The sequence below is a fragment of the Rissa tridactyla genome, chromosome 4 (genome assembly GCF_028500815.1).
Source record: "Rissa tridactyla isolate bRisTri1 chromosome 4, bRisTri1.patW.cur.20221130, whole genome shotgun sequence".
NCBI lineage: Eukaryota > Metazoa > Chordata > Aves > Charadriiformes > Laridae > Rissa > Rissa tridactyla.
The window spans coordinates 90,530,990-90,540,707 of NC_071469.1; positions in this window are offsets into that span (position 1 = coordinate 90,530,990).

A 9,718-nucleotide genomic window follows, 5' to 3' on the forward strand; every position below is an offset into this window, starting at 1 on the left:
ATTATCTTTTAACCACAAAGAGATAGATTTATGCATCAAGAGACATTTCGGTGCTTTATCCGCAAACATTGGATTTATATTACAGTGTTGCTGCTGAGTGCTCAAGGGTAGAGGTCAAACTATCATCTGACCCGCTTCAGTGAAAATTTGTTGGTTTTGAAGATGTAGCCAAATTGTTTTGAACTTGACTTTGAGCATGCAGTCTTACTGTTCATACTCCCAAATTAAGCAAAGGATAGTCAGTAAGTGCTAAATAATGTATTTAGTTTTGCAGTAGTTTTTCTGAGCTAGAGGAACTGGAATTACACTTGGGCAGCAGGCTAGTTTACTTCCAGCTTTAAATTGAAATCATATCAAGTAGAGCAACTGAATGCTGTTTTTGCAGTCTTTGCATTTTAAGTCTAATCAGTCAAGCCAGGGAATTACTCGAAGGTTCACAAGGGTATTGCACAATGAGGTTATTTTATGGTTTAACTCATAGACAGATAAGCCTGTGTCTTTACAGTTTTATTCTGTTAATTAGCCCTGTGTACTTTGCAAAAAAAAAGAATGTCTACTAAGAGTCTGATTCTGCAAGTTACTGATTATCCCCAGCTGTCACATGGAATTGTGGGTGCTGAGCACTCCAGGACGTTGCAGGATTGAACCACGTTTCTTCTCCAGGGCTAGGTCATTGTCACACAGAAGGTGACAAAAACACAGCCTGCAAAACTGCAGTCATTTCCCTGGGGAAGACACTGTAGGTTATAGAGTTTGACAGACACTACTTACATGTTGGCCAGTTTCTGGTTTAAATACTAAAAGTGCTCTAAGAGACGTTTGGGCTACAAATGAGGTGATAATATTTAATCTCAGCTGGAAAGTTTCAAGAGAAAAAAATAAATTTAATACAATTTTATAACAGCGACCTCATTAAAGGACACAAAATATGTTGATTTACTCTTGTGTAAAAATCCTGTGTGGGGCATGGGAAGATAATTGCTTTGGGGCTTACAGACTGCAGTGGTGTGAGGGGGGAATTTCCACCCAACGATTATTGAGGCTTGAGTGCTGTAAACTGTATCTGAACAATGACTATAATACATGGTAAGATTATTTCACTTTTTTTTCCTTGAAAATTGTTATCATTGTTAATTGTTAGAGTTTTCTGAGAGACATCAATAGTGTTATTCTCGTGTCTTCTAACTCCATTCATTACATTTGTCATTCTATTAAAAGAACTTCTCTGCTCTAATGATTATACATTTTTCTTTGAATTACAGCTGTTGTCTCTGATATATCTCCACGTACAACTGGTTTGCTGAAGTCGTCATTTCTTTCCACAAAGATAATATAATGATTTATTTCCCAGTTTTAGTTTTTTGTGCACAACAATGAAATGTTCCTTTATTTTATTCCTTGCCTTCTTCTGGATGAGCAGTTAAGTTAGGGTATGTCTTACCTTTGAATGTTAACAATGTGCCCAGAATTAGTTGAAAATTTAAAGAGTGACATTTCCTTTAATATTTTTTAAAGAATTCATTGGCATTTCTGTTGCTTTGAATAGACAAAGCTGGATATATTTAATTAAAAATATTTAATGTGTGGAGGAGAATAGATAATTATTCTCAATGTCTGCTCCATTAAGATGTTTTTTTCTCTCTGTTATTGATCCAAAAGAAGTTTGGCAAATCAATCACAAATTTACAACTACATATCCTACACTAAAATTAAGGCCAGTTGAAATTTTTCCTCATTGAAATTTGAAATCTTTCCTTCCAACTCCAACTCTATAAAGCCAGGAGAAAGGCATCATTTGTAAATGGACAGCAGTGCCACCTGGAAAATAAATGGACAACCGTGGAAGCCAGCAGGGAAGCCAGACCAGAAAAGGGGGCAATTACATGGTTGTGCAGCCACTCTGAATAACGGCGTAATTATAAAGGCTTTGCAGAATATGTAAATCTATAACACTGCACATCTTGGGGCAGTGATAGCCAATTCCTGCTCTGGCTGAATCTGGTGTTAAATTCCCATAGATTCCAGCATGATCACAATTAGGTCAATGCTGAGCTCTTTTGCAAAATCTACCCACCAAGGAATGAATAAAACCAGCATTTGTTTGTTCAGTATCATGATAGGAAAGGAACGGTTTTCAAACTGCAACATCCAGGCAAATATGGGTCTACATTTAGCTTCCCAAATTACCCATTAGAATGACTTCTTCATTTCCTGCCCAAACTGTGCACCAGTAATTCCCATCACACAAAAATCTGCATTTGTCTTATCTGTTATGGGTAGGCTGTGATATTCCCCTGTTTGCCACATGAATATAACTGCTTTAGTATACACTGTTCTTTAAATGTTAGCAACCTTAAGAGTAATGCCTGCAGTTCTCTGTAATTGTCCATGTGCTAAAAGAGTTTTTGAGGATGGACAATAAAAAAGAATCCCTCCATGTTTATCATCCTTTTCCTAATTTTGGGCCATGTTGTTAGCAATTCAGCGTGATGCATAAGCAATAAATACTATTCTGTGCCTCAGATCTAGACAGCTGGTTCCCCAGATTTTGGGCAGAACTGTTTTACAACCTGTTTGCTTGGCATACAGCAGTTCCCTGCTAAATTATTCACTTAGTTCTGTGGCCAACAAGACTGGATGCTTGTGACATGGCAAGTGAAATTCAATCACTACATCTGATGTAAACAAACTCTCAAGACTTGTCTCTTTCAGGAATAGCGCTTTTGATAATGTGATCATCTTCTCCCAGTCTGTCCTTAGCACTCCCAAGGGTGACATTAATAAAGTGAAGGCAAGATCCTCATCACTTAATGGTAGTGTGCTTCCTGCCCTTAGGCCAGTTTACATCAGATTGGGGTGAGAAGGAGTAGGAATGAGAAAAAGATAAGGCAGTTTGCTCACAGGAATCCACACCAGAAATCACTGAAGTAAAAGAGGTCTCTCCAGTAACCCTGGTGGGATCTGGGGCTCACAGGGATCCATTTCAACAGATAGTGGGGCAGAAGGACACAACACATTCATGCACATGAACATAATATTTTTTTGGTAAAATATGTCTTGTTTGGGGGAAATCACATAGGTTCTGGAGTCTGATTTTGGATTTTTGAGTCCTCAGGTTGATGGCACTGGACACTAACCCTATCAGTTGCCCCAGTGTGGGAGATTGATTTATTTTTTCAGCTGTACAGAGGGAGGTTGAGGAATGGTGGAGTGTAAAAGACAGGCGTACTTCTGTTGCCCCTGACACAGGAAGGGAAGATTGTGTGTTTAAAAAATGGCAAAATGGTACTGTAAAATGTAAGCCTTGAGATTTAGATTTCCTGAAGTTCTAAATGTGGTGTGGAAGCCACAAATGTGCCACATTTGTTTACCACACAGCAAAAACTGATAGCACAAAGGAGACTGGATTTTTCTTTTCCCTTCTAATACTGGGGAAAAAAGCATCATTTGTTTTAGTCCCTTCGCTTCTTCGGGAAAAGATTTAAGTGTCTTCAGTAGAAAAAATACAGAAAATTGTCACAGACAAACTCAAAACACCACTAGTGAAAAATAAGTACTTCTTCAAGCACATCATAACTGGCAATAGGAAGTGCTTAAAAGAAAAAAAGAATTCTGCTTTAATTATAGGCGATATCTCATATCAGCATAACATTCCTAGATTGTCTCTTTTTTGGGCCCCTTGCCTTTATTTGCAGGAGAAATGAAAACTTGTCGCCATTTTCCTGAGCCTGCCTGTGACAATCCATATACTAGATCAGATGATGGAGGAGGGTTTGTAGGAAAGACTGCAGCTGGCAGATCTGTTCCCTTTAAAGGCGCTCCTTTGAGAACACGAGCTGGGCCGAAAGCGTGCACCCCTTGTTGCCATGCAACAGTCAGACAGAACCCCGGGTACCAGACACAGCTCATCCATCATTTCATGATTTTTCAATATCCTTTTCAAACGTGGCTACCAGAACTGCACGCAGTCTTGCAGTCTCTGCCTCAGCTGTGCTGTAAAGTAACTTTCTTCCTCCTACTTATTAGTCCCACACGCATACATTTAAAGATCCTGTTAGCCTTTTATGCTACCACACCTCATCAGTTTATCTCTTAGTTTCAGATTATGTCAATGTTGTCTGCCTCTGTTCATCATAATGCAACAAGGTCTCCTCATGTGAACATAACAGCAGATCAATCCTAACATTGGACTTATGTCTCTGCTAAGATAGATAAAGCTCTCGATGCAGGGAAAGCAGTTAACACGTGTCTGTGAATAAATGTCCACTGATCCAAATTCCATCTGTTTCTAAGTGAGCATTTCCTATGGGAAGCTGTGTTCTTCATGCTGGATTCGGTGTGGTGTTGTATCTGGGACACAGTGCTAGGAATATGTTCTAGGGATATTTTGTTGCCAGATACAGTGGAGACCAGATTTTAGCATCTTGATCTGTTTTCCTCTTATATCGGTAATTTGAGTGACTAATATTGAAAAGAACAAGTTCTTTCTTTATGTTGTTATAAACTGTGTAAAGATGTTCAGAGCATGTGATAAATGAGAGTTACACTTGACTGCATGTGAGAGAACATATCTGCTCTTGGGTCTCAAAATGCTGCCCATTTTTAGACTGCAATGTTAGTACGTGATGATTTTCAGTTCTTGGATGCAATACATTTCCATATATTTCCTTTCATATTCAATAGTGGGTGCTTATTTATGCAGTAAAATGCATAACAATATACAATATCAAGCTATAAAAGTGTATGCAGGACTACTGCTATAATTTCCTGTTGCGCGAATATATTTTTGTCTAGCTCTGTGCAAAAATGCAAAGCCTATGCCAAGCAGAAGGCTGTTGAAAGGATCAGAGAGTCATAACCCATTTGGAAGATACAACCAGCAAGTTTAAGAACAAATGAAATTAAACTTTAACAGCACCCTAATTGCATGGCAGTAAAATTCAACTCTTATAATTCTGGTTGCATCATCTTAGAAATGCTTTAACTCTATGTTAAGCTGTAGAAGAAATCCATTAGAAGCATAACCTGAAAGGGACATGAGGAGGTCATCTTTCAATTCCCTGCCCTAAGGCTACGCAGGCTGAAAAACTTCAAGCGATGTATTGTTTCAAAAATTGTATGTACATGCATGACTGCCAAGGGAAGAGTTAAGGTTATATACTATAAGTTTCCTACTTTCAGATGTCAAAATACATCTGGGTCAGTCACACATAGTCATGTAAGTAAGAAAAGATGGAAACTGAGAGGAGTTATATTTTGAAAATAAATTGGAACTGGAAAACAATCCTAGAAAAAATGTGATAAATACTTATGAATCGATACTTGTCAACATGTTATTTGTGAACATTGTGATTTCATTATTCAGCCAGCCATGAATAAAACTCCATCTAAAGCTAGTGATTATTTTCCTGCACTTTCCATAATCAAAGACTGTTGAAATTAAACTAGTGCAGAGTTAATAATTTACTCTGGCTGTTTTAGTTATCACTTCTGTTCAGATCTGCACCTGTAGTGTCTAGGGAACACAAAGGGTAGTAGACTTGGAGCACCTGTAATTATGACTGCAAATTACTAAATTGACCTTGCCAGAAAAGAATGGAGCAAAAGTTCCCTTGTTAATTAATTTTCTCAAATTTTCTCAATACACTTTTGTAACTTGTGCGTATAGTTTGGAGGTAGACCAGATAAAGAAATGCAGGCACTTAAGATGTGCACTTAGGGTGGTAAATGATGGATAAAGTACTCTTAGCAATTTGGACATTGCATTTTTACATATACTAATCTGAGGAATACCACAATTATTAGGTGCTAATGTTTTAAGAAAATTGGCTAAAGTGTTCTCAAAATGTTAAAAAATGATGGCAATTAGAAAGGACTTACTTGCTCATTACAGTCTGCAAGTGAGGGTTCTGCTCCGGTGGCAAGGAACTTGTGGAATATTCTTGTTTGAGTTGGTTGATCTTGGAATAGAGCAATTGCCCTTACTTGCCACGGTCTTGCAGATTACAACGCAGGTTTGAAAGCAGCATCTGTGGATAATACCTGTACTTCTGTGGGAAGCTGCTACCCACAATCTTACAACATACCTGCAGCATGCATGCCTGCCAAAGGCAAGGGTAATCCATCAGTGCGTTGCCACCACTATTGATGTAGTCTGAGCTGCAGTTTGACTTGAAAGATGAAGAGGAAATTAAGCATAACAGAGTGATAATAGAATGATCAATGCTGCTTGCTGCAGACTTTGCATGTGCATTGAAAAGGAAGATATTTTGTCAATGCTAGCCACAGATGTGTAAATGAGGTGATAAGTCTTATCTGAAATACAAAGCTAAATAGAAGTGACTTGTATGGTAGAGTTAACATTGGCGCTTTACTAAGAAGGCAAGAAAAACAAGAAGGATGAAATGGTGTCCTAAACTCTAAAGAAAGCATAGATAGTTCTGGTGGTTGTCATGAAATTCCTTTTTTTTTCAGTATTTAAATCATGCTTCTGTTTTCTCTCATAAACATTGAGTGTAAAGGAATTAGTGGAGAAGTCATTTTCCTCCAGCACTTGGGTAGCCTGGGTTGTGAAGCAGAAACCTGTTGTCATAAAAACTCTTTGTTGTTATTAAAAGACTGCTTTCAATGGCAATAAAGTCACCAGTCAGGGACAAAATTTTTCTCTTCAATGAAATATTCTGTAGAAGGAGTCTTCATTCAACAGCAAAATTTGTGCTGAGTATCATGGGCCTCGGATTCATCGAATATGAAGCCTTGTGGTCACCAGAGTGTTCCTGAATATTTATCTGTAGAGGAATAAATTTGTGAGTGTCTCGCCTTAGGAATAGTCCACAGTCAATAGGATTGGTCCCTGTAGCAGGCGTATTTGAAAAATTCTGTTTGTGTAATGCCATTTTGAATTTTTTATCATGTTAATAGTTCCCATAAGGGAAAATGAGACTTCTGAATGTCTGGTTGCTTTTAGGATGTAGCATTTATTATTTATTCTACATGCCGTTATTGACGGTTGTTGCTAAAGAGATATCCTCATCCTCATGGGTTTCAGTGCTTTTATAGAATGTCAAGTTCTCAGGAAATCATTAAGGAAATCATTAGGGATCTTCTATTTCCTGTCCTTCCATGCATGTAAGAGTTTCAGGGTCACCCCAACTATGTTTTTTTCAGCATTCTGACTTGGGGCAAGGACTAAGGGCTGGATTTCCACACCCTGGCCTTTTTTCACAGCCATTGAGGTCCTTATTCACAGCATCCTAATCCACTCTGAAATGTTCTTAGCTACTTTCCTCAATAATATTAGATGATGAACCAGGTAATGGGATTGCCATATCCCAATCATATGCTTTATTGCAGGGTCAAAATTTCATTATTTTAATCTTCCATTGACCACTATATGAACTCTTTCAATTCACTGTGGCTTTTCTACAAGATTATATTACCTAGCAGTGGCTTGTATGAAATCTTTTTTTAATATCCTCAAACAGTCAATAGCTTTTTAGTACAAGATTTTGTTCTAAAATTCCTTTTCCATGTAGTAAACTTGTATTTCTTGGCATTACTGTCCATTCAAATGCCATGTCATTTGCCTTTGTTTTTCATGTAATGTTAAGCTCAGGTTAAACCCGTTCACTTGTCAGTTGCCACTTAGCTTTAAATCTGTGTAGATACATTCTCACCTCTGCCTTGGTGAGGCCGCACCTGGAGTACTGTGTCCAGTTCTGGGCTCCCCAGTTCAAGAAGGACAGGGAACTGCTGGAGAGGGTGCAGCAGAGAGCTACCAAGATGATTAGGGGACTCGAACACCTCTCTTATGAAGAAAGACTGAGGGATTTGGGTCTCTTCAGTCTGGAAAAAAGACAGCTGAGGGGGGACCTTATCGACATTTATAAATACTTAAACGGTGGGTGTCAGGAGGATGGGGCCAGGCTCTTTTCAGTGGTGCCCGGGGACAGGACAAGAGGTAACGGGCACAAACTTGAGCATAGGAGATTCCACCTAAACATGAGGAGGAACTTCTTTGCTGTGAGGGTGGCAGAGCCCTGGCAGAGGCTGCCCAGAGAGGTGGTGGAGTCTCCGTCTCTGGAGACATTCCAAACCCGCCTGGACGCATTCCTGTGCCACCTGCTCTAGGTGACCCTGTTCTGTCAGGGGGGTTGGACTAGATGATCTCCAGAGGTCCCTTCCAACCCTATCATTCTATGATTCTATGATTCTATAGAACTTTTAATTAGTTGAATAGATATTCATAGCGAATCATAGCAGTCTTCTAATCCAGAATGACTGTAGCAGTCTGACCACCACCCGGGCAATTCTAGTTATGGTTTAGATGATGATAGTCATGGCATCATTGTTGGTGCTCTGAAATTGGTGGTCTTTATCAAAACAGGAAGTTTTGAAGGAAGCAGAGAATCGAATTGATATTTGGTTAATCATTCGAATATGGAGGCCAATCGCCAGTTTCAGAGATCATTTGAGTTTTAAAAGCCTTGGATGAGTAGGAACTTTTCAGAGAGATTGTGCTTTTCCTAAACTTTTGGTCTTCCTTACAGGACATTTCAGTTGAGCCAATGCTAGTGCAGAGCAACATCTCTTGTCATGATCAGCATAATCTTGTTGATCTCGCCCACACCAGGTGATGTCTTCTGGTAAATTCTAAGTGCAGCTAGAAATGAGACTCCCTGCCAAACTCCCTCCCAGAGTTCATCTTCTCTCCCACAATGATCATGCCAGTGTGCCCCTGCCTTGCATCAACTGAGATATTCAATCTCTTGTGTTTGTGAAGGATGCGGGCTCCATACCCCTAATTTTTAGCATAACTTCCCCTCTTGAAGCACTGATGGTAGGTAATAAAAATCTTGCAGAGCTGCTCTAACAGTCTCATATCTTAGAAATGAGCAAGAAATCAAGTACAGCAGGAATCACACTAGGTAGATGACACGCTTTAACTGAGCTGAATCCTTGAGGAATTAGTCTGGCGATTATGGGAAGACTACAGCTGAGTGTCTTTTTAAATCAGGTAATTTGAAATTAACTCTCTTTTCCTTATCTGGTTGCTACAGTCCATTGTTCTGAATTTATGGCTCAGGTTGTTATCTGATGTTTAAAACATAGCATTTCCCAGAGTGCGTCCTGATGAGTTTAATGTAATTTCAGACCCTTTCATTCTTGAATGCTACAATTGCAATCAGATTAGGAAGCACGGTGGTTAAAATGAGTTTCCATTGCTAAAAAAGATACTGGTAGATAATTCAGAACTTCTCAAAAGAGAAAAAATATTAAAAGACTAGAAGGCTGAAAGTCATGCATACTGAGAGACTTCCTGTTGTCCAGAGTAAGCATGAACTCCAGCTTCTTCAAGCTGCAGTTCCCTTTGCTTTCTGATAATGTGCCAGAAGTAACATGAATATCTCCCAGATCAAGTGTTGCTTGATTAAAATGGATTATAGAAAAGAAATGCAGTGAGAGTTTGCCACTAGTTTGTTCTACTCTGTGCAACTCACCCTGCCTGCCAGGCAAACAGGCAGCAGAGCTATTATCATTCAAATAGCAATGAGATGTGTGATTTAGGTTTTTCAGGTCTCTGCCTTTTATACTCTCATAATAGAAATCATTAGGGATCCACTGAAATGTTTCGTTTTTCATCTTAAATTTAGATGGCTGATGACATTAAGCACTGTTACGGGTCATGATTACTGCCAAGCAGAGTCCTGTTCTGGCT